Below are 26,139 nucleotides of genomic sequence, written 5' to 3'. Positions count from 1 at the left end.
CTACTGGGGTTATCTCTACAACAAGTGGTTGAGGAGCCAACCCGGAGGGAGGCCATTTTGGATTTGGTATTCACAAACGGGGATTCGGTATATGATGTCATTGTAGGCGAAACCTTGGGATCTAGTGATCACCAGTCAGTGTGGTTTAATATAAGAACTGTGAAAGAGTCCCACCACACAAAAACAAAAGTTTTAGATTTTAGAAAAACAGACTTTTCAAAAATGAAATTAGTCATAAATGAGTCCTTATCAGACTGGAACGGATTACATGGAGTCCAGGAGAAATGGGACTACTTAAAAGGTGCATTATTGAAGGCAACAGAAAATTGCATTAGACTTGTCAGTAAAAGCAAAAAAAGGAGGAGACCAATGTGGTACTCAGCAGAAGTGGCCCAAATCATTAAAAATAAAAAGCTAGCATTTTGTAATTATAAAAAAAACCAGAGCAATGAAGATAAGGAAATCTACAAGATTAGGCAGAGAGAGGCCAAGCAAGTTATAAGAACTTCTAAAGCGCAGGCAGAAGAAAAACTAGCTCAGTCTATGAAAAAAGGGGATAAGACATTCTTCAGATATATAAATGAAAAAAGGAAATTAAAACAAGGAATAACTAAATTAAAAACAAAGGACGGAAGGTATGTAGAAGAGAATAAAGGGCTAGCCGACTGCCTTAATGAATACTTCTGTTCAGTTTTTACAAAAGAAAAAGGAGAAGGACCTCCACTAGAAAGAATGACTAATAAATCGTTTGATGCATATATCTTTACAGAGGAAGATGTTCTAAGTTTGCTGTCTAAGGTGAAGACAGATAAGTCACAGGGGCCTGATGAGATACACCCAAAATTATTAAAAGAGCTTAGTGGTGAGCTGGCAAAACCGTTAACAGATTTATTTAACCAATCATTAGTAACAGGAGTCGTCCCGGAAGATTTGAAATTGGCAAATGTCGTGCCTATTCACAAGAAAGGTAGTAGGGAGGAATCGAGCAACTATAGACCAGTGAGTCTGACATCAATAGTAGGCAAATTAATGGAAACCCTATTAAAGGATAGGATTGTGGAACATCTAAAATCCCATGGATTGCAAGATGAAAAACAACATGGGTTTACTTCAGGGAGATCATGTCAAACAAATCTTATAGATTTTTTTGACTGGGTGAATAAAATAATAGACGGTGGAGGTGCAGTAGACATCGCATATCTAGATTTTAGTAAGGCTTTTGACACTGTCCCACATAGAAGACTTATCAATAAACTGCAGTCATTGAGCATGGACTCCCATATTGTTGAGTGGATTAGGCAGTGGCTGAGTGACAGACAACAGAGGGTTGTAGTCAATGGAGAACATTCAAAACAAGGTAATGTTACCAGTGGGGTTCCACAGGGATCTGTACTGGGACCGATTTTGTTTAATATCTTCATAAGTGATATTGCAAAAGGCCTCGCTGGTAAGGTTTGTCTTTTTGCTGATGACACAAAGATATGTAACAGGGTTGATGTTCCTGGAGGGAAACGCCAAATGGAAAAGGATTTAGGAAAACTAGAAGAATGGTCAGAACTCTGGAAACTGAAATTTAATGTGGATAAGTGCAAGATAATGCACCTGGGGCGTAAAAACCCAAGGGCAGAATATAGAATATTTGACACAGTCCTGACCTCAGTATCTGAGGAAAGGGATTTAGGAGTAATTATTTCAGAAGACTTAAAGGTGGGAAGACAATGTAATAGAGCAGCACGAAATGCCAGCAGAATGCTTGGATGTATAGGGAGAGGTATAAGCAGTAGAAAGAGTGAAGTGCTTATGCCGCTGTACAGAACACTGGTGAGACCTCACTTGGAGTATTGTGCGCAGTACTGGAGGCCATATCTCCAGAAGGATATAGATACTCTAGAGAGAGTTCAGAGAAGAGCTACTAAACTAGTACATGGATTGCAGGATAAAACTTACCAGGAAAGGTTAAAGGACCTTAATATGTATAGCTTGGAAGAAAGAAGAGACAGAGGGGATATGATAGAAACTTTTAAATACATAAAGGGAATCAACTCGGTAAAGGAAGAGAGCATATTTAAAAGAAGAAAAACTACCACAAGAGGACACAGTTTTAAATTAGAGGGGCAAAGGTTTAAAAGTAATATAAGGAAGTATTACTTTACTGAGAGAGTAGTGGATGCATGGAATAGCCTTCCAGCAGAAGTGGTAGCTGCAAATACAGTGAAGGGGTTTAAGCATGCATGGGATAGGCATAAGGCCATCCTTCATATAAGATAGGGCCGGGGGCTATCCATAGTATTCAGTATATTGGGCAGACTAGATGGGCCAAATGGTTCTTATCTGCCGACACATTCTATGTTTCTATGTTTCTATGTTTCTATCTCACTAAGAGCTTGGAGAAGGTGTGCAGGAAAATAGTGGAATGGGAGAGACCATTGTTACTAGAAGATGAAAGCCCCCTTCCTCAAAGGCTCCCGCCTGCATATAAAGATGTATACCTCAAAGAACCTGATGGACGACCGAATTACCGGTCTAAGAACCGCAAGCAGCCTGTCTGCCACTATTATAAACAATATGGACATACTGAATCAACATGTTGGAAGTTAAACGGGCCACCCCCGAGGCCGAGGACCGCCCCTCGGGAGGTAGAACAGTAGGTTCAAAGGATCCAAGCTGGATGCCCAGATACGTAGGATCTCGTCCAAAAATTAACGTGTATCAACGGGATACCTTTTGAAGCCCTGCTGGATACTGGGTCTCAGTCACCACCATCCAACGACCCGCTTTTGACAAGTTCTGTGATTCAAGTCTCCTCACCCAGCCACCGGAATCCTGGCTAGATATCATTGCCAGCAACGGCAAGCCGATGAAAGTTCATGGGTACTGGGAACCTACCCTTGAGGTGGGAGAAGCCACCTTACCTCAGCAAGGTGTGATTGTGGTGAAAGCCGGAGATAAAGGGGGACACCCCGTGATCCTAGGGACTAATGTCTTTAAAAATTGTTACTCCGAGGTGCTTGAGGCATTGAACCAATCCATACCTTCAGCTTCACCTGCTTCTAAAAGAGTCATTCAAAAGACTATCAGTGTGCTGTGTGCTCAGCAAAGATTCGCAAATGGAAAAGGAGAAATCTGTACTGCCCGGATCCGGGATAACCGGCCGGTAATTCTGCCTCCGAATTCCCAGATCATCCTGTGGTGCCGTGCTGTCCTAGGGATCCAGGGCCAGGACTATCAAGCCCTAGTGGAACCTATCCAAATTGAGAATCATCCCTTTGTGCGAACAGCCAAGAGTCTGGTGACCGTATCTCAAGGTAAAGTGCCTGTCTGTTTGATTAATTTCTGTGATCACCCTGTTACTCTTTCTAAACACTGCCCCGTTGCTCAGCTTTTCCAGGTGTCCTTTCAGGATGTTATCCGTCTGCCTGCCACGGAGACGTTCCAGACCGCACAGAGCAGCAGCGCACCTGCCAGCGCCTCTTCAGTAACCTGGTGGGAGGAACTTCATGTCGGGAACAAATCCACCCCGAAGGAGAAAATAGAGGGAGTCCTGAGTCTGGTGAAAGAACACCACAAGGCTTTCAGCAAGCACTCCACGGACTACGGAGAGGTCAGTGTAATCAAACACACCATACCCACTGGCTCTCATCCTCCTATTAAGGAGAGATACAGACCCATACCGCCTACTACCTATCAGTCTGTGAAAGAGATGATACAGAAAATGAAAGACTCTAATATAATCCGGGACAGTCACAGTCCCTGGGCTGCACCCCTAGTTCTTGTTCGAAAAAAAGATGGCAGCATTAGGTTCTGCGTGGACTATAGAAAAATCAATCAAATCACCCATAAAGACGCTTATCCGTTGCCACGCATTGAAGAGTCCTTGACTGCCCTGGGGTCATCAGCCCACTTCTCCACTCTGGACTTAACCAGTGGGTACTGGCAGGTACCTATGGCCCCAGAAGATCGGGAAAAGACCGCTTTCACTACGCCTATGGGTCTGTTTGAATTTAATTATATGGCTTTTGGACTGTGTAACGCTCCAGGGACGTTCCAGCGGTTGATGGAGCGTTGTTTAGGCCATAAGAACTTTGAGACTATACTGCTATATTTGGATGACGTTATTATCTACTCCAAGACGTATGAGGATCATTTAAAACATCTGGCTGAAGTGTTTCAAGTCCTTGTTAAATATGGCCTTAAAATCAAGCCGTCCACGTGCCATCTGCTGAAACCAGCAGTAAAGTATCTAGGGCACGTTGTTAGTGCCGAAGGAGTCCAGCCTGATCCTGATAAACTTGCTGCTGTCCGCAATTGGCCTACTCCCACCACCGTGAAAGAGGTGAGAAGTTTCCTCAGCTTTGCAGCATATTATAGACGCTTCATCCCGCATTTTGCACAAATTGCGGATCCGATACAGGAACTCCTAAGGGGGCATCCTAAGAAGAGTCCAAAGACTCCTATCCCTGTTGAATGGAATGAAGAACGGGAGATTGCCTTCCAGCTCCTAAAGAAGAAGCTGACTGAACCCCCTGTCCTGGGTTACCCGGATTATCAGAAGCCGTTTCACCTCTACACGGATGCCAGTAAAAGAGGCCTGGGAGCCGTGTTGGCTCATGTGCAAGACAACAAAGAGAGGGTGATTGCCTACGCCAGCAGATCCCTGAGGGGAGCTGAGAAAAACTATCAGAATTATAGTTCCTTCAAGCTGGAGTTCCTTGCCTTAGTGTGGGCTGTGACTGAAAAATTCAAAGACTATCTTGATGCCACTCCGTTTGTCGCCTTCACGGACAACAACCCCCTGGCGCATCTAAATACAGCCAAGTTAGGGGCGCTGGAGCAAAGATGGGCCTCCCGCCTTGCCAACTATGACTTCACTGTGAAATACCGGGCAGGCCGCTCCAATGATAATGCTGATGCCCTGTCTCGGCTCCCCACTACAGAAGCACCAGATGAACCAAAGGATGCCTGGAAAGAAGTGGAGATGCCGGCGTTTTACAACAAATTTGCTCAGCAAGATAATGTTCGCACTGAAAATCACTCAGCTGCTGATTCCTCTTCATAAAATATTCCTGAGTCCAGGGACGAACACGAAAGGTGGATTAAGCTCCAGTCAGAAAGTAGAGTCCTCGGTGAACTGCTCGACTTCCTTACTAGTGGGAGAACTCCTGAGAGAGTCCGCAGGAAGAGTGCAGACCCAGAACTATTGAGACTGTGGAGACATCGCCACCAACTCTTCCTTCAAAAAGGCCTGTTGCTTAGAAGGAGCTTGGATCCAGTGTCCTGCGACAGGGTATACCAGATCCTCATACCACGTCGAGTCGCTCAGGGTATACTTATGCCATGACCATTATTGATCACTTCACTAAGTTTGTCGTAGCAGTGACTGTGAAAGACCTGACAGCCAAGACTGCGGCGGAGGCGTTCTGGAAGCATTTCCTCCTGCCCTACCGCTGCCCAGAGAGGATCCTCACCGACCAGGGGTCTGCGTTTGAATCACAGTTGTTCCAAGAGATGTGCCTGCTACATAATTGCCAGAAAGTCCGGACCACTGCCTATCATCTGCAAGGTAACGGACTCTGTGAATTAAAATGCTGAGAGCAGTACCCCCTGAGACAAGGGGTAATTGGCCTACTCTGCTGCCACAACTCATGTATACCTATAACAATACAATTCACTGCTCCACCGGGTACATGCCCTTCTATCTGATGTTCGGCCGTCAAGGGAGGCTACCTGCTGACCACTCCCTGGATGTACAGGTGCCTGATGTCATCAATCCACTACCAAAGACTGATTGGGTGGTGGAGCATCAAAGACGTCTCCTTAATGCCAAGGAGATTGTTCAGGAGCGCATGGAAAATGCCCGAGAGCAACAGCAGAGAGACTATGACCTGGCTGCTCATGCAGAACCTCTAGCTTTAGGAGACATGGTGTGGTTGAAAAATAACCACCGAACCAGTAAATTGGACAGTAAGTGGGAAAGGACTCCCTACGTCATTTCTGCTATCCCTAATGCTGAGGCCCACATTTATCAAATTTCCAGAGAAGATAAAGGCTCCCAAATTGTACACAGGAATCGTTTAAAACCCTGCATAGAAGGAGAAATTGCAGCAGAAGACATTGAGCCGGAGTCTCCTGAGCCCGGGTTGCCAGCCCAACCTGCTGATCCTATGCAGGCTGTTGAGAACCTGATACATGACAAAGAGCCACTTCATTGGTTCCTCACACCCTGGTTGAACTTGGTGGTACCAGCTCCAGTTCCTGCTAGTCCTCAACCCCAGCATGACTTGTCCCAGAGTGTACCTGAAAGAGCTCCAGAGCCTGTGGACTCCTCTGACCCTCCTGAACCAAGGCAGGAAGAACCTCTGCCAGTAAGAAGGTCCACACGGTCTACTAAGGGGCACCCACCTGTGAGATTCAGAGACTACATTGTGGGCTAAAGTAGCCCCTCCCGGGAAACCCCTGTTTAACTATTTACAAGACCCGGGTACGGACTCATTTTGTTCTTTTGAGCCTCCAGGAACTTATGTTATATTTGCATCTTCTATTATTATCATTATGGACTATCCTGGTTATCCCAGATACGCTGCACCAGGTCAGCGCCCCTGTTCCCTATACTATCCTGAGTGAAGAGAACGACGCCCCTTTTCACCGCACTTGCCAGCGGAGTTGCCTGGTATATATATGTACTGCAAATGTAGATGTGTGTTCCTGCTTTGCACTTTTTGTCTTTCAGGTTGCAGTTTCCAGCTGGGCGGGCCCCTTATGTTGCACCGAGGACGGGCAACGTTAAAGCAACGGGGTATGTAGTGTCCCACTAGGTAAATGTGGGCACTACACAAGGGCTAATATGACCATTGTAATTTATATGATGTTTTATGTGCATTTTCCTGTTTATCTGTGTATCAGGCCTGTTAGGGTGTAGTTCCTCCTCCTAGACAGTAGAGGGAGCTAGGGAACCCCTAATATATATAGTTAGGCCCAGACAGGAAAAGAGTAGTGTAGTCCAGGAGGCTAGTGAGAGCAGTCTAGCCTGCCTGAGGTTCTTGAGCCAGAGTTAGCTCAGAAGTTTGTTACCAGGGGAAGAGTTATCTCAGAACTGCAGTTCCTACAAAGTACAGTACAGAGCAGAGCAGAAGTGTTTCCAGCCAAACAAGAGAGCTGAAGGGCAGAAGAGTCTATTCAATGCAAGGAGATATATACCTGAGGAAGTCTCTTTACCAAGGATAAAGCCACCAATAGGGCATACGGGCCTTGGGATTAAGACAGACAGGAGTTCTGAGGAATAGTGCACAGGATTTCTGAGGAAAAGGTGCAGCCTGATCTGTGAGTGTATTTAACCCTCTGAGTATCTTGCAAGACCATTTTTGCCTGCCATCATTGTATAAGCCTGCTTAAGACTGCTTCTGTCATATGGAACTGAACCTAAAAGAACTGTAAATAGTTAACCGTTCCAGTAAAGAAAGTTTTGGTTCACTGCAAACTGTGTTCCTCACTTATTACTATTATCAATCGGTGTGCCACCGTTACCGGCACTGGCGTCACGAACTTAAAGGGATCTTGCCACCGGCACACTAAACCTGCAACACCCAGGGCACCTCACCTACCACCGGCCTGGTCCCTATACATTGAGAGTGCCCCAGAGGACTTCTGTGCCAGCCTCTCCATCACTGCTGTACGCCTGCCCAGGGTCATCCTATAAACTGTGAGTAACCAAGAGCAACCCTTGTTTGCCTAGTAACCGTGACCTCACTATCGCAATACCCTGCAGGGCTGCGTACTGCACCTGCATGTCCCGGCTTATGATAAGCCCGGCCATGCAGGCTGTGTCCTGCCTCTCACTCACTGTGCCAGTCTGCGGTGCTGCGTCCTTGGCCCCGCCTCCTCACACAGCCAGGGAAGAGAGTGTGCTCAGGAACCTTGAGAGAGAGAGACTTGCAGAAGGAGGGGCCGGGTCCCAGGAAAATAACCCGATCATTGCCTCCTCCTTGTGCAGTCCTCCGTGCTCCTGACATGGCCCAAGTTCTTCTGTGATCACCAGAGGGTGACCACTCAGTGTGGCTAAACCGGCCTTTCTCCTATCACTGCAGAGTTGGTTCCTGTCCTGCTTGCTGCTGGCCGTCTTCAAACTAGTAAGGTCCTTTTTTTTTTTTTTCCCTCTTTTGTCCAGTTGTTTCATTTCAACCCCTTCAGGCTCAGCCATGTCACAGTGACTGAGCTTTTTCCATTAGCCAAATAGTGAGTCTCAGCCAGCACCACTCTCCTCCCATGATGTCCCATTCACTTATAACACCACGCAACAACAAAAAAAGCTTTTCGTCTGCTACTGGGCAAAAAACATTTGTCCTATACTGAATCGAGTGTGCGGATTACAAATCCGAAGTCAGAATTGTTGTAACACGTCACGAAATTTTGCTATGCATAAGTATGCCTAAATGAATGAAGCACTTGGAAAGCATTGAATAATTTTGAAAAGTTTTACTCCAACAATTACCTGATCTACATCAGTTTGTGTAGTAAACAGTGTATGAAAATGTAATGGAATAACAAAATTTCAAAAAGTCTAGTTTTTCAGTTTAACTCTTACTTGAGCAAATCCCAGTACTGTTAAAAGGGAAGTGAAAAACGAAAAAATGGAAAATCCCGGGGTCCTTAAGGGGTTAAAATCTAGACGTGTCAGGCGAATTCCGAGTTCATATTTGGAATCAGCGAGCTCATTTTAGTATAAGGCCTCATGCACACGACCGTTCACTTTTTTGCAGTCCGCAAACCGCGGATCCGCAAAAAACGGAAGCCGCCCGTGTGCCTTCCACAATTTGCAGAACGGAACGGGTGGCCCATTGTAGAAATGCCTATTCTTGTCCGCAAAACAGACAAGAATAGGACATGATATCCCGGAGTGCTGTCCGCATCTTTTGCGGCCCCATTGAAGTGAATGGGTCTGCACCTGAGCTGCCAAAAAATGCGGCTCGGATGCGGACCACAAAAATGGTCGTGTGCATGAGGCCTAAATCACATGAAAATCATTGTTGTGCGGTGTAATTAGGACACGCTGTAAGATTTAGCATGGAGAAGTAGTACTTGTCCATGCTAAATCTTTAGAGCGTGTCCTTTGTAGGTGTTGTCAGCAGTTAGTTAGTTTAGGGTCCAGTCACACGACTGTAATTCTGGGTCCGTATCCGTGCCGCCATTTTGCGGAATGTGTGCGGACCCATTCATTTCAATCGGGCTGCAAAAGATGCGGACCGCAACAGGTGTCAGTGTTCCCTGTACAGAGAGACAAGAAGGGGGCCCGTATAGGAAGGATCAATATGAGGCTTCGCTCACATCAGCGTTCAGCCTTTCCGTTCTCCTGCTCCGTTTAGGACCAGGAGAACGTAAAGGACGGTTTCGGCACATAACTGAGCCGAACGGGGCCTAAGGACCCCATAGACTATAATGGGGTCCGTTAGGTTTCCACTCAGAAGATGATTTTGGAGAAGAGACAAAAGTTGTGCATGCAGGACTTTTGTCTCCGCTTAAAAAAATTATCTTCTGAGCGGACACCTAACAGACCCCATTATAGTCTATGGGGTCCTTATGCCCCGTTTGGCTCAGTTATGTGCCGAATCCGTCCTTTCCGTTCTCCTGCTCCTAAACGGAGCAGGAGAACGGAAAGGCAGAACGGTGATGTGAACGAAGCCTGAGCTGTCACTGGGTTTTTACCGCTGTCCCAGGCGGCTGATAATGATAAGCCGGGCCATGCAGGCAGTGTTGTGCCCCAATCACTATGTGGTGCTGAGACCATGGATGGAGCGGACTGCGGCAGTGATCTGTGGCGATCTCACCATTGTATAAGTGTCTGTCCATATGTATGTCCCTGTGCGTGTCCCTGTACCTGTCTGTGTGTCTGTCCCTGTCACCATCACCATGCAGCACAGTGTTTCTATGCCTTGATGCAGCTGCATCAGGACGTTCTGTGCGGGGCAAGAAGAAGATGGAAGGGGAGGCAGCGCCAGCAGCATGGAGTCCGTGGGAGAGACACACGGAGGCACACTAAGGACGAAGGTAACACTACCCCATGATCTACACTAGTGTTATCTGTGGTTTTACATAGGACTGCAGGTAACACTACCACATTATCAGCTCTAGTGTTAACTGTTGTTTTACATAGGACTGCAGGTAACACTACCACATTATCAGCTCTAGTGTTATCTGTGGTTTTACATAGGACTGCAGGTAACACTACTACATTTTCTGTACTCAGATAGCCATCACTGTGTTATCTGTGTTGTTAAGTAATGTGGGTAAGTAATTGGCTCAGTGATAGAAAACAGAGGGTGGTTATTAACGGTACACACTCAGATTGGGTCACTGTCACTAGCGGAGTACCTCAGGGGTCAGTATTGGGCTCTATTCTCTTCAATATTTTTATTAATGATCTTGTAGAAGGCTTGCATAGTAAAATATCAATTTTCACAGATGACACTAAACTGTGTAAAGTAATTAACACTGAAGAGGACAGTGTACTGTATATATACTACAGAGGACAGTATACTGTATATATACTACAGAGGACAGTATACTGTATGTATACTACAGAGGACAGTATACTGTATATATACTACAGAGGACAGTATACTGTATATATATACTACAGAGGACAGTGTACTGTATATATACTACAGAGGACAGTATACTGTATATATACTACAGAGGACAGTATACTGTATATATACTACAGAGGACAGTATACTGTATATATACTACAGAGGACAGTATACTGTATATATATACTACAGAGGACAGTATACTGTATATATACTACAGAGGACAGTATACTGTATATATACACTACAGAGGACAGTATACTGTATATATACTACAGAGGACAGTATACTGTATATATACTACAGAGGACAGTATACTGTATATATACTACAGAGGACAGTATACTGTATATATATACTACAGAGGACAGTATACTGTATATATACTACAGAGGACAGTATACTGTATATACAGTCATGTGAAAAAATTAGGACACCCTTTGAAAGCATGTGGTTTTTTGTAACATTTTTAATAAAAGGTTATTTCATCTCCGTTTCAACAATACAGAGAGATTAAAGTAATCCAACTAAACAAAGAAAACTGAAGAAAAGTCTTTTCAAGATCTTCTGTAAATGTCATTCTACAAAAATGCCTATTCTAACTGAGGAAAAAGATAGGACACCCTTGCCCCTAATAGCGAGTGTTACCTCCTTTGGCTGAAATAACTGCAGTGAGACGGTTCTTGTAGCCATCTACCAGTCTTCGACATCGGTCTGAGGAAATTTTACCCCACTCCTCAATGCCGAACTTTTTCAGCTGTGAGATGTTTGAGGGGTTTCTTGCACGTACAGCCCTTTTCAAGTCACCCCACACCATCTCAATGGGATTCAAATCTGGACTTTGACTTGGCCATTCCAGGACTCTCCATTTCTTCTTTTTCAGCCAATCTTTGGTTGATTTACTAGTATGTTTTGGGTCATTGTCATGTTGCATGGTCCAGTTCCGCTTCAGCTTTAATTTTCTAACTGATGGTCTCACATGTTCTTCAAGCACCTTCTGATACACAGTAGAATTCATCGTGGATTCTATGATGGTGAGCTGACCAGGTCCTGCTGCAGCAAAGCAGCCCCAAACCATGACACTTCCACCTCCATGCTTCACAGTTGGTATGAGGTTCTTTTCTTGGAATGCTGTGTTTGGTTTACGCCAAACATGTCCTCTGCTGTTGTGTCCAAATAATTCAATTTTGGACTCATCTGTCCAAAGAACATTATTCCAGAAGTCCTGGTCTTTGTCAACTTTATCTCTGGCAAATGTCAGTCTGGCCTCGATGTTTCTCTTGGAAAGCAAAGGTTTCCTCCTTGCACACCTCCCATGCAAGTTAAACTTGTACAGTCTCTTTCTGATTGTAGAGGCATGTACTTCTACATCAACAGTAGCCAGAGCCTGCTGTAGTTCTCGAGATGACACTTTAGGGTTTTTGGAGACCTCTTTTAGCATCTTGCGGTCTGCTCTTGGGGTGAACTTGCTGGGGCGACCAGTCCTGGGCATGTTGGCAGTTGTTTTGAAAGCCCTCCACTTGTAGACTATCTTCCGGACAGTGGAATGGCTGATTTCAAAATCTTTTGAGATCTTTTTAAATCCCTTCCCAGACTCATAGGCTGCTACAATCTTTTTTCTGAAGTCCTCTGACAGCTCTTTTGCTCTCACCATGGTGCTCACTCTCACTTCAACAGTCAGGAGCACACCAAACTAAATGTCTGAGGTTTAAATAGGGCAAGCCTCATTCAACATGCAGAGTAACGATCTACTAATTATGTGCACCTGGTGTGATATACCTGTGTGAGATCTGAGCCAATTTAAGAGGGAATACATGTGAGGGTGTCCTATCTTTTTCCTCAGTTAGAATAGGCATTTTTGTAGAATGACATTTACAGAAGATCTTGAAAAGACTTTTCTTCAGTTTTCTTTGTTTAGTTGGATTACTTTAATCTCTCTGTATTGTTGAAACGGAGATGAAATAACCTTTTATTAAAAATGTTACAAAAAACCACATGCTTTCAAAGGGTGTCCTAATTTTTTCACATGACTGTATACTACAGAGGACAGTATACTGTATATATACTACAGAGGACAGTATACTGTATATATACTACAGAGGACAGTATACTGTATATATACTACAGATGGTTCTGGATAGATTGGAGGCTTGGGCAGAGAAGTAGCAGATGAGGTTTAACAGTGACAAATGTAAGGTTATGCACATGGGAAGGAATAATGCAAGTCACCCGTACATACTAAATGGTAAAACACTCGGTAACACTGACATGGAAAAGGATCTAGGAATTTAAATAAACAGCAAACTAAGCTGCAAAAACCAGTGTCAGGCAGCTGCTGCCAAGGCCAATAAGATAATGGGTTGCATCAAAAGAGGAATAGATGCCCGTGATGAGAACATAGTCCTACCACTTTACAAATCATTAGTCCGACCACACATGGAGTACTGTATACAGTTCTGGGCTACTGTGAACAGACATAGCAGAGCTGGAGAGGGTCCAGAGGAGGGCAACTAAAGTAATAGCTGGAACGGGGCAACTACAGTACCCTGAAAGATTATCAAAATTAAGGTTATTCACTTTAGAAAAAAGACGACTGAGGGGAGATCTAATTACTATGTATAAATATATCAGGGGGCAGTACAGAGATCTCTCCCATCATCTATTTATCCCCAGGACTGTGACTGTGACGAGGGGACATCCTCTGCGTCTGGAGAAAAGAAGGTTTGTACACAAACATAGAAAAGGATTCTTTACTGTAAGAGCAGTGAGACTATGGAACTCTCTCCCTGAGGAGGTGGTGATGGTGAGTTCACTAAAAGAGTCCAAGAGGGGCCTGGATGTATTTCTGGAGCGTAATAATATTACAGGCTATAGCTACTAGAGAGGGGTCGTTGATCCAGGGAGTTATTCTGATGTCTGATTGGAATCGGGGAGGAATTTTTTATTCCCCTAAAGTGGGGAAAATTTGCTTCTACCTCACAGGGGTTGCCTTCCTCTGGATCAACTTGCAGGATGACAGGCCGAACTGGATGGACAAATGTCTTTTTTCGGCCTTATGTACTATGTTACTATGTTACATAGGACTGCAGGTGATATCTACTACATTATCTGTACTCAGAGAGTTATCACTATGTAAGGGGGCGTGTGACGAATACCACACCTCGTGCCCACTTGACGTCACCTACGTCGAGCTCACGAGACGCAGTATGGTCACTTGTTACCAAAGCGTGACGTTACGCCCTCCAAAGGAGCAGGTAAGGTCAACTTGGTACAGTTTACACAGACACCTCCTGTCCACGCGGGTACAGAGAGGCAACAAGCTGAGAGAGCCTTTTCACTGCCGCAGTGAAAACAGCTTCTCGTTTGATATAAGCCCGGTCCGCTACTGGGATTATATAGGGTGAGGAACCAACCCACGGTAGCTTATACCTAGGCCGAAACATGGACGTGGGGATTCGTGATCGAGATACAAGATAGCACAAGATTAAATTATATATTTAATCGCCGTAAGGGCACACAATATACACAGAGAATATATACAGTGGTCTGAGGTTACAGATACATGTGATATAGGTACAACAGGGTTAAGCAGAACAATAAGTCAGTTTACCAGATATATGAGTCCTTTGGGTAGTGATGAGTTCTTAGCTGTATTCACGTCAGAGGCAGTGATATCGGCCGGTTGCAGGTCCCTCCAAACACATTGCACGATGTGACCCCCTTTTAGAAAAAGACGCCGCCCGCTGGCTTGCATGGGCTTATGACCTGTAGCTGGCCGCTCCCCTCCCCGCCTAGGGGTAGGGTCCCCTCATCCTTCTCTGGTGCTGGCAGCAAATGACCCATAAAACCCCTTAGGGCTCATAGACCCAGACCAGAATGTCGCAGGAAGATGGTTCCCGGCCCAATTGATCTGCCTGGATTCTGGCTACAAATAGAGTCCAAGCATGGTACCGCTATTGGGTTTCTGTGGGAAGATATGGATATCTCCCTTCCCTGTCATCCCACCCTCAAACAAAGACCATGGGCATGTTCAGCGTGGCCACCGGGACACAAATATGTATCCGGTTTGCGCCTGCAATGGCCAGGCGATTCATAATTCCTTATGAAATGTAGGTGCCAACATGTCTGGGAGGTATCATTGATCCTGGCAAGGGCTGATACCTTCTGCTGGGGGTTTTCCTGCAGGATCCGTGCTGTCTGACTGGAGGTGTAAAATGTAACCAAATGTGGCCTGCTAGGAGTTTTCTGCTATCTGGCTGCGGCTTTGAAGCAGGGCCCCCCTGTGGAGCTTGATTTCCTCTGCCATCTTTCAGCAAATGGTGGGTGTGAGGACATGGCTGACAGTAAATATTAATCCATATTCCTCACAGGGCCCACTGAGACTTTATTGCCCAAGGCTTCTACCTCACAGGTTTTTTTTTTTGCTTTCCTCTGGATCAACTTGGAGGATGACAGGCCGAACTCGATGGACAAATGTCTTTTTTCGGCCTTGTTTACTATGTTACTAAGGGCCCACATGAACCTGGAGCCGGACCTGGCCACAATAGACAACGGCATTTGACAGGTTAAAAGTTTAAAAGTCCCCTCGGTTTTCTATTATCATGGACTCTGCTGCCAGGTGTCAGCTCCTCAGCAGGCGCTGTCTTTAAATACCAGACATACAGGAAGAGGTTAAGGGCTTCTTTCCTATTTGTTTGACATCATGGGAACAGGGGGCGCACCTACCATGAGGAAAGTTGAGCATCTTGCCTCAGGCAATTGAATATAACAAACAAAGAATCCCTCAGAGGATTGCTACGCCAAAATTTACCAAAAATTTAGAGTTTAATGGTCACTAGGATCAGGTGTATTTCCACAACTCCTCTGACTAATATTAAAACAAAATTTTATTTCAATACATTAAAATCAATACATTACTTGGGAGCATTGTTTAAAACTTTCAGGAGTATATAATATCAGGGTCAATTGCCACTTTTCCTTATACACTTTGTGTGCTTTACACCTTCATTTTATTAAAGGAACTATTTATATATCATCTTTAATTTAGATGTAACTTCTTGGCACCCTGAAAGACTCCTGCCTAAAAACCGAAACCTGTATCCCTACATGTTTCGCCGACCCTGTCCGTGTCTTCAGGGGAAACTAAACAGGTAATGTGGGGGGCGGGGTCCAGGTTTTTAAATTCTCGTATTACCTGTGCTGGAACATTGATCCAATCGGAGGGTAATGTGGGTGGGCTTACGGACGTGACTACCAATAGGAGTATGTATGCCGCATCACGTGTGTCTAAACGTCACCCTACTGTGTCTCCTTACCACATCAAGCCTCGCCCATGATGTCATATCTAATGTGCTACGCTTCTGTCTGAAGACGGCAAAGTGTGTTCGTCATCTGTCTGCGCATTGTATCCATAGGGGCATTCTGTTGCGCATGCGTCCGGACTTAATATTTTCTTCCGACCCTACTAGGAAGGTGCGCATGCGTGCGGGTATCTCCATCAGGTTATTAATATCCCTTATCTCCATATCGAGGTGATGGAAACCTAGAGGGGGGCATTATATATCTATAATGCCTATCGATCCTATTCTAGGGGTGGCCCCCATCATCTATTGTCTAATATTTTTACTAGAAGTGCCATTATATATATGTGTGTATTTATTTTATATCTCCTATAGTACTCATACCCTGTGCATAAGTGTATCCATCATATTCTTCCCTAGCCTTTATATTTCCGTGATGTTAAATTTGGATTTACCTCCCCTATTAACTTCTTTATTTTTATTATTATTATTGTTATTATTCTTATTTTATATTTGTTTTTATTTTTATTTTATTATTTTTATTAGTATACTGATTTTATTTGTATTTTTATTATTTATTATTAATAGATAATTGGGGCCACTCGACCATCACACTCCACATATCATTAGAGAGCAATACCCCACCCCAAGTCAGCATTCTACCAGGGACAGATTACTATTAATTTATCCATCTTATATATGTTCCATATAGGGATGTTCCATTATAGATTGGGGATTATGTTTTTCCATGGATAATCTATTACCTCTCATTCTGGACTGGTTCATTATTGATGGACATATTGCCCTTACCAATGTTGAATTCCGGATATATTTAACCATTTTATATCTATAGCACCAACATTTGATGTCTATATATATCTCTTCAACATAGGGCCATCCCAATAACAATTCTTTAAAATTGGCTTTTTATTTTTTATTTATTTATTATTAGTGCAGAATGTGGCTAGCTATAGCCAACCTGACTGTTCTCAATTTTTACTATAATTTTTTTTATTATTTTTATATCCATGGACTACTATTACCCAGTCCATAATTTTTCGGATTTAACCAATCCTTTATCTCCTGAATAGAGCCAGATGGATCTATTGCCCCATATCCCACGCATATCAGATCTTAATCCTAAAGGGGGTATACCTGTAATTCCTATTTACTCTATGGATCTGGTTCCGTGAGGGCCCAAAAAAAAACAAAAAAAAAAAACGGGGTTAAGTTTGTTATTGGTCATATTATTTTATTCGCCCACCCAACGGTTATAATTCCTTATCCCTTACTCATATTTATTCCTTTCCATAGGTATCCAGGATTACTCCAGATGGATTCCCCCCAGACCGTAAGTATTACTCAGCATAGGCATTTACTCACTAATTTCCTCTAGGGTCTTCTCATAATTGGATATTTACCATTTAAAAAAAAATAAAAAAATTATATATTTTTTATTTTTTATCATATAATATTTTACCCATTCCTGGACTTCCCTACCCCACATTTTAGTCCTCCCATTCCTCCACAATGTGAGAATATATCTATGGGAGGATTTGACTATTTTAAGCTCCATACTCATATTTACAATTAACTATCATTACATTGTAAGTCGTATTTTAGCCGGGCCAATTTTCCTTATAGAAATGAAGCAAAGGTGAATCCTTCATTAAGGCCATTCGGCACAAGAGAATGGAGACGATAAATCCATTTTGTCTCCTCTTGCCTCAGGCCGCACGTTTTACTTCCTGCAAGGGGCAGCATGTGCACTGAATACCATCCTGCACTCATATAACATCACTGGGGAAGGTCAGGAAGCTCCTGCTCATTTACCTACTGAGAGAGGACTGGTTCAGGACCCAACTAGAGGGACGGCTATACTGGACTTAGTATTAACCAATAGACCTGACAGAACAACAGACGTGCAGGTTGGGGGACACCTGGGAAATAGTGACCATAAAGTAATAACCTTCCAATTATCATTCAAAAGAGCGTTTCTACAGGGAGGAACAAAAATACCAAACTTCAAAAAAGCTAAATTTAGCCAACTAAGAGAGGCCATAGGCCTAACTAACTGGGACAAAGTCCTCAAAAATAAAAATACAGCCACAAAATGGGATATCTTTAAAAACATCCTAAAATGTCATTGTGAGAGGTACATACCGTATGGGAATAAAAGGTTAAGGAACAAGAAGAAACCAATGTGGATAAACAGAACTGTAAAGAAAGCAATAAATGACAAAAAGAAAGCATATAAAACACTAAAACAGGAGGGTAGCACGGAAGCACTGAAAAACTATAAGGAAAAAAACAGAACATGTAAAAAACAAATAAAAGCGGCCAAACTAGAGACCGAGAGATTAATTGCCAAAGAGAGTAAAACTAACCCTAAAATGTTCTTCAATTATATAAATGTTAAAAAGTATAAATCTGAAGGTGTCGGCCCTTTAAAGAGTAATGAGGGGGGGAGTCGCAGAGAGCGACGAGGAGAAAGCAAAGCTGTTAAATATTTTTTTCTCCAATGTATTCACTGAGGAATATAAACTGTCAGATAAAATGCTGAATGTTGAAATAAATTCCCCATTAATAGTGTCCTGTCTGACCCAGGAAGAAGTACAACAGCGACTTAAAAAGATCAAAATAGACAAATCGCCAGGACCAGATGGCATACACCCCCGTATCCTAAGGGAATTAAGTAATGTCATAGCCAGACCCTTATTTCTGATATTTGCGGACTCTATACTGACAGGGAATGTCCCACAGGATTCGCGCAGGGCAAATGTGGTGCCAATATTCAAAAAGGGTCAAAAAACAGAGCCTGGAAACTATAGGCCGGTAAGTTTAACATCTGTTGTGGGTAAACTGTTTGAAGGTTTTCTGAGAGATGCTATCTTAGAGCATCTTAACGGAAATAAGCAAATAACGCCATATCAGCATGGCTTTGTGAGGGATCGGTCATGTCAAACTAATTTAATCAGTTTCTATGAGGAGGTAAGTTCTAGACTTGACAGCGGCGAATCAATGGATGTCGTGTATCTGGACTTCTCCAAAGCATTTGACACTGTACCACATAAAAGGTTAGTATATAAAATGAGAATGCTCGGACTGGGAGAAAACGTCTGTATGTGGGTAAGTAACTGGCTCAATGATAGAAAACAGAGGGTGGGTATTAACGGTACACACTCAGATTGGGTCACTGTCACTAGTGGAGTACCTCAGGGGTCAGTATTGGGCCCTATTCTCTTCAATATATTTATTAATGATATTGTAGAAGGCTTGCACAGTAAAATATCAATTTTCGCAGATGACACTAAACTGTGTAAAGTAATTAACACTGAAGAGGACAGTATACTGTATATATACTACAGAGGACAGTATACTGTATATATACTACAGAGGACAGTATACTGTATATATACTACAGAGGGCAGTATACTGTATATATACTACAGAGGACAGTATACTGTATATATACTACAGAGGACAGTATACTCTATATATACTACAGAGGACAGTATACTGCTACAGAGGGATCTGGATAGATTGGGGGCTTGGGCAGATAAGTGGCAGATGAGGTTTAACACTGACAAATGTAAAGTTATGCACATGGGAAGAAATAATGCAAGTCACCCGTACATACTAAATGATAAAACACTCGGTAACACTGACAGGGAAAAGGATCTAGGAATTTTAATAAACAGCAAACTAAGCTGCAAAAAACAGTGTCAGGCAGCTGCTGCCAAGGCCAATAAGATAATGGGTTGCATCAAAAGGGGCATAGATGCCCGTGATGAGAACATATTCCTACTACTTTACAAATCACTAGTCAGACCACACATGGAGTACTGTGTACAGTTCTGGGCACCAGTGAACAAGGCAGACATAGCAGAGCTGGAGAGGGCACAGAGGAGGGCAACTAAAGTAATAACTGGAATGGGGCAACTACAGTACCCTGAAAGATTATCAAAATTAGGGTTATTCACATTAGAAAAAAGACGACTGAGGGGAGATCTAATTACTATGTATAAATATATCAGGGGTCAGTACAGAGATCTCTCCCATCATCTATTTATCCCCAGGACTGTGACTGTGACGAGGGGACATCCTCTGCGTCTGGAGGAAAGAAGGTTTGTACACAAACATAGAAGAGGATTCTTTACGGTAAGAGCAGTGAGACTATGGAACTCTCTGCCTGAGGAGGTGGTGATGGTGAGTACAATAAAGAAATTCAAGAGGGGCCTGGATGTGTTTCTAGAGCGTAATAATATTACAGGCTATAGCTACTAGAGAGGGGTCGTTGATCCAGGGAGTTATTCTGATTGCCTGATTGGAGTCGGGGAGGAATTTTTAATCCCCTAAAGTGAGGAAAATTGGCTTCTACCTAACTGTTTTTTTTTTGCCTTCCTCTGGATCAACTTGCAGGATAATAGGCCGAACTGGATGGACAAATGTCTTTTTTCGGCCTTATGTACTATGTTACTATGTTACTATGTTACTAGAGAGAAGCTACAGCCCAAAGCAGCCATGAAATCTCTCCCCATTGGTTTGTGGTCGCAAACCGACCTGATGTGATGCAGTGTCCTCATAATGGCCTTCTTTGATGGCGCCGAGGGGGTTAAGTGAAGGCGGCATAGACTGGGGAGACGGATACTAAAGGGTTAAGGTTATCAGCAGCTAGCAGCTCGGGTCATGGAAGTTTAGTATTCATAGGGGGGTAGCTCCCCAGTAGTGGTTGTTCGGTTATTATATTCCTGGGTGTTCCAGGTTATCCTCCCCTTCCCCTGATTGGTAGCTAGGAATGGTAGGCGCCACGCAGGGTTAAATAGGGGTTGAGGCAGGGCTCTGCCTCTTCCTCTTCGGCACCAGCAGACAGCTCTGCTCGCAGGTATGGCCACAGAGGAGCAGCTTTTTGCAGCGCTTGCTGCACATTTGCAAAATGAGGGCCCGGCTTTTCTTGTCCGCATGTTGTCGGGCTTACAAGCGCCTCAGTCATCTATTCCCCCGCCCGTCCCTTGCGCAATATCATCAGAGCGGCCGTGTGGTAGGCGGCCCATCAGAAACATCCGCCCACCCGCCCGTCTCAGTCCCTCTCCTGCCCCTGTACCTCGCCGCACCAGGAGCCGGCGGCAGCAGCAGCGCGAGGATCCTCCGGCTTCCAGAGTTCGGAGGACTCCAGCGCTTCGGCCTGCACGTCCGCAGGCCACGCCCACCACTCACCAACTTCCGGCGCCGCGGGAACAGCAGCTCCTGTTCCCGCCGGCTGAGTCACAGCCCCTCCTCCCTGCTCGCTCTGCACAGCTCAATATGGGCAACCGACATAGCGAGCGCTCCTCTGCTGAGGAGAATGTAATAACATCGCAGTCTCCTGTACCTGCTGTGGAGGCACATTTAGGGGAAGCTGTTGTCAATGCTGCTGTGGCTGGAGCACCGCCGGTCACGCAGCCCATAACACTGACCATGCCCCCTTCTGCCCCTGCAATGCAGCTGCCTTCTAGCGGTGTCCCTACACCCCAGCCACTGTTACAGTCAAACCCCCCTTCGCTGCTCATACCAATTGCACCTGCCAATGTACAGATGACCATGCCGGCTGACGCTCCTGGACAGGAGCCGGCCCCACGCTACCCTTCCCAGCGTAGATCACCTGCAGTTACCCAAGACCGCCGAGAAAGGCGCAGGTCGGGTTCTCATCGTTGCCGCCGTTCCCGTCATGCATCCAGCGCCCATAGCCGTAGTAGCCATTCAACACGGTCTAGATCGGCGAGATGGAGGTCTCCTTCGTCTTCAGAGCTGAGCTCCTGCGGTTCGGATTCCGGCAGGTCACATTCTCGGAGTAGGCGGGCCCCCAGACATCAGTCAAGAAGGCCTTCCCGCGTGGCGGAGTCTGCCAGCGCGGTTCCAACAACGGTTCCTCAGGCGAGTTTAGTAGTCGCTCCTACACTTCAGAATCCACCTACCGGTGAGTACAATTTTACTGGGGCCTGGGGTGCGGACACAGTAGCCAAAGGATTAGTTCCTGCCCTTAGGGCCTTGCTAGCACAATTAGACCCCGGTGCTTCCCTGGCACAGCCTGCCACAGAGGCTTCGCTGTCCGGTAAGTCCAGACCTAGCGATCACAAAGAATCCATATTTTGCGGCTTAACGCCGTTGGAAGCCCACCTAGATGATGACACCAAAAATAAAATATGAGCTAACCAGTATATTGACATCTGGTCATTAATCTCTGTGGATCAGCATACGGTGGACAAAGAGAGGCGTCCCAATGCTGAGCGTTTCATAGACCGCAAACCAAAGGTGGCGCGTACCATAGGTAATTGGATACAAGCATTTGCCGTTTTGGGTTACACTATGGCTCAGCGCCGCCCTGAACTCTCGGCGGACCTCTTCGTCTACATGGACTCTATTTATAGCGCGTTTTAGGCGCATGGCGGTTCCGCTTGGTGGCGGTACGACGAAGAGTTCCGCCGAAGGTTAGCTTTACAGCTTGATATAGGTTGGGGGGTAAAAGCAGCAGATTTATGGCTCCGGCTTATGATGTCACAGAGAACGCAACCCTTTCCTTCCGCGGCCACTGCTCCTTCAGCAAATGCATACGGCGCAGTGGCCGTGCGCAGGCCGGGGGCCTGCTGGTTATACAACGAGGGACATTGTAAATTTTTTGCCCTATGCAAGTACAAGCATGAGTGTTCCGTCTGCGGAGGCTCACATGCTGCTATCCGATGCCAGCGCCAGCTCTCAGTACATAAAGCCCACACTGCTGCCGGAGGGAAAGATCCCGGTGAGCGTGCACGCGATGTCCCCGTGGCTAGACCAATACCCCAATGAGCAGGCTGCCGCTCAACTGCGTTCTGGTTTCACGTCAGGTTTTTTCATTCCGTTTTATTTTTCTTCCCTACCTACTATTTAATATAATCTGAAGTCAGCAAAGGATAACCCTGAGGTATTGAGAAGCAAAGTATCTAAAGAAGTCTCCCTAGGGCGTATAGTAGGACCATTTACGTCTCCTCCGTTGAAAAACATACGTATTTCTCCTTTAGGCCTTATACCTAAAAAAGAGCCAGGTTCATTCAGATTGATACATCATTTGTCCTTTCCAAAGGGTGCATCTGTGAATGATGGTATTTCCAAGGAGGAATCCTCGGTGTCCTATGTGTCATTTGATAGGGCAGTAGCTCTAGTTAGCCGTGCCGGAACTGGTGCATTGTTGGCCAAATCTGACATTGAAGCAGCTTTCCGTTTACTCCCTGTACATCCTGATTGTTATCACCTATTAGGTTGTATGGTGGACAACGCCTATTACTATGACACATGCCTACCGATGGGCTGCTCTATATCATGCCATTATTTTGAATTGTTCAGCACCTTTTTGGAATGGGTCTTCCGTTTCGAAACGGCCTCACAGAATATTATCCATTATTTAGATGATTTTCTATTTGTTTCTCCTGGCAATTCAAAACAATGTCAATTCCTCCTGGATACATTCCGTTTTTTCATGTCTCGATTTGGTGTCCCCCTCTCTGAGGATAAAACGGTTGGCCCGGCGACAATCATCACGTTTTTGGGTATTGAAATCGATACCAACCTGATGGTTTTTCGCCTACCAAGTGAAAAATTACAAAAATTATCGGCCTTGATAGCCGGTTTCATTTCAGTAAAATTGGTGACGCTACGACAAATGCAGGAGTTATTAGGATTATTAGTATTTGCCTGTCGCATCATGCCGATGGCTCGTGTTTTTTCTCGTAGACTATCACTGTCCACGTGCGGGGTAAAAAAGCCTTCTCACCACATCCGGTTAACCAAGCAGCTGAAATTGGATTTGCAAGTCTGGAACTCCTTTTTGAACCAGTATAATGGTCACACTTGTTACCAATCTGTTGAGATTTCTTCTCCGGATTTGTCATTGTTCACTGACGCCGCTGGGTCCACCGGTTTTGGTGCCATATTAGGCCACGAGTGGTGCGCCGCACCGTGGCCCGACTCTTGGCAGTCGCTGGGCTTCTGCTCCAACATCACTCTACTGGAATTATTCCCTATTATTGTAGCCATCAATGTATGGGGCCCCTGTTTTCGTAACAGGCGTGTCTGTTTTTACACGGATAACATGGCGGTAGTCTTTTGTATTAACTCATTAACCTCTTCTTGTCTCCCAGTTCTCTCGTTACTCCGTCACCTGGTCCTCCGATGCCTAGAGTTCAATGTGTGGTTTCGGGCCCGGCATGTCCCATGCGTTAACAACTCTATAGCTGACGCTCTCTCTCGTTTTCGTTGGCAGGAATTCAGGTTCCTGTTGCCGGGGGCAATCCAAGATGGGATCCCATGCCCGACAACGCTTTGGGATTTGCCGATCAACGACTGATGAGTATGGTCCAAGCTTCTGTGGCACCAGCCACGTGGTCAGCGCATGGTAAGGCGTGGGCAGAATGGAGGGCGGTGGCGGAGAATTCGGCAAATGTTATATTGCCAGCAGCATGTTTACAGGTGACCATTGCTTATATCTTGTCGCTGAAAGCCAAGGGCGTTAGTGCGTTGGTTGCGCAGCATAAATTGTGTGGAGTGGCGTTTTACCTTAAAATGCGTGGTTGGCAGGACGTGACTCAGCATTTCCTAATCAGGCAAGCTATTAGGGGTTGGCGCAAGGAGCATGTCCGCCGCGAATGCTGCCGCCCAGTATCATTTGCACTGTTATCAAGCATTTGTCAAATATTACCTTCCATTTGTTCATCTCCTTATGAGGTGGGTTTATTTAGGGCTGCTTTTTGCTTAGCCTTTTTTGCGGCCCTCCGTATTGGAGAGCTGGTTTCCCCTTCCCTTGTTCGCTCAGGAGGTTTGGCAGCTACAGATGTTTTCATCAGTGACTCGGCCCTAAGGGTCTTCATCAGGCGCTCTAAAACAGATGTTTTTGCGCGCGGTGCCTGGCTCCCATTGCATAAGATTGGCGGCCCAGCTTGTCCCCATGCTGCTGTAGCCCAGTTCGTGGCCACTCGACCTGAAGGACCTACGTTCCTGATACATGCTGACGGCACCCCCCTTACCCGTTTTCAATTTAGATCCATATTCCGCCGTTGCCTCCTTTTTCTTCACTTACCAGTTTCAGAATTTGGTACTCACTCCTTCAGAATTGGGGCAGCCACGGAGGCGGCTCGCGCCGGTTTGCCAGAGGCTGAGGTTCAGAGGATTGGGCGTTGGAAGTCTGCCTGCTTTGCTTCATATGTTCGACCTCATTTACTTATTTGATTTTTCTTTTAGATTCGGCCCAGATTACAGTATGTTTCATCGGACATTCGTACATATTCTGGGCAGGACAAAGAGCAGAGAGTCGTTCGGGAGGTCGATGCCTTGGTTTCCGAAATATACAAGCACGCTGGCGGGGTATCCGGGGCTTACGCTGGTCCCAGGTTCTCCCTGAAGCTGTGGAATGTAGCCATCTAGTGCGATCCCCGGTGATATTAGTTATACATGCTGGTGGCAATGACCTGTGTCTGCTAAAAATAGCGGAATTGATCACATTAATAAGGGCTGATCTGGAGAGACTCCCCTCTTTCTTCCAAGAGGCGATTATTGTGTGGTCAGAAATTATTCCCCGGGTTACGTGGCAAGGTGCCAGGGATGCCCACAGCCATAGAGAGGGCCAGGCGCACGGTCAATAACCGCATTTCACGTTTTATCCGATCCAGAGCTGGAGTAGTTGTACGCCAGTTGGAAGGCGATAACGGGCGTTTGATGCGGCCCGACGGTGTCCACTTAAATGACATAGGATTAGATATTTTCTTATCTGGTTTACAAGATGGAATTGAGCAGGCCCAGTTCTTGTTGGGTGGGGGTCGGTGCGCCGTGTAGGAATACACGGGCCCCTCCGTGGAGGTCGGTGATCAAAGCAAAACGGAGAAGAAGGCGGACTTGCCCACAGAGGGAGTCTGTGGGGCATACTGCTTCTGGAGACTCCAAATTTGTTGATGTTGGTTTGAGATATAAATAAAAGTTGGTTTGATAAAGAAATAAGTAATAAAGCTGTGACCGACACTCACCCAACAAAAGAAGGTTGTCATGTCATTATTCCTAGCTGCTAAGTGTTAAAAAGGTACAGTTGGTTTCATTCTCCACAGTCTTCTTGTAATGAGCAGTGCACATATTTATACACAGACAAACGCAATAAAAGTGTCCTAGTGTAGACAAGCTTTGAGTTACTGTGTTTGGTTTGAGATAAGAAAATGAATGGTCAGCATAGGGGGAGTAGGGGCCCACAGTGCCTTCCAAGGCTA

This window comes from Bufo bufo, chromosome 4, assembly GCF_905171765.1.
Source record: "Bufo bufo chromosome 4, aBufBuf1.1, whole genome shotgun sequence".
NCBI lineage: Eukaryota > Metazoa > Chordata > Amphibia > Anura > Bufonidae > Bufo > Bufo bufo.
The sequence above is the reverse complement of the archived record's forward strand: the minus strand, read 5'-3'. Positions refer to the sequence as shown.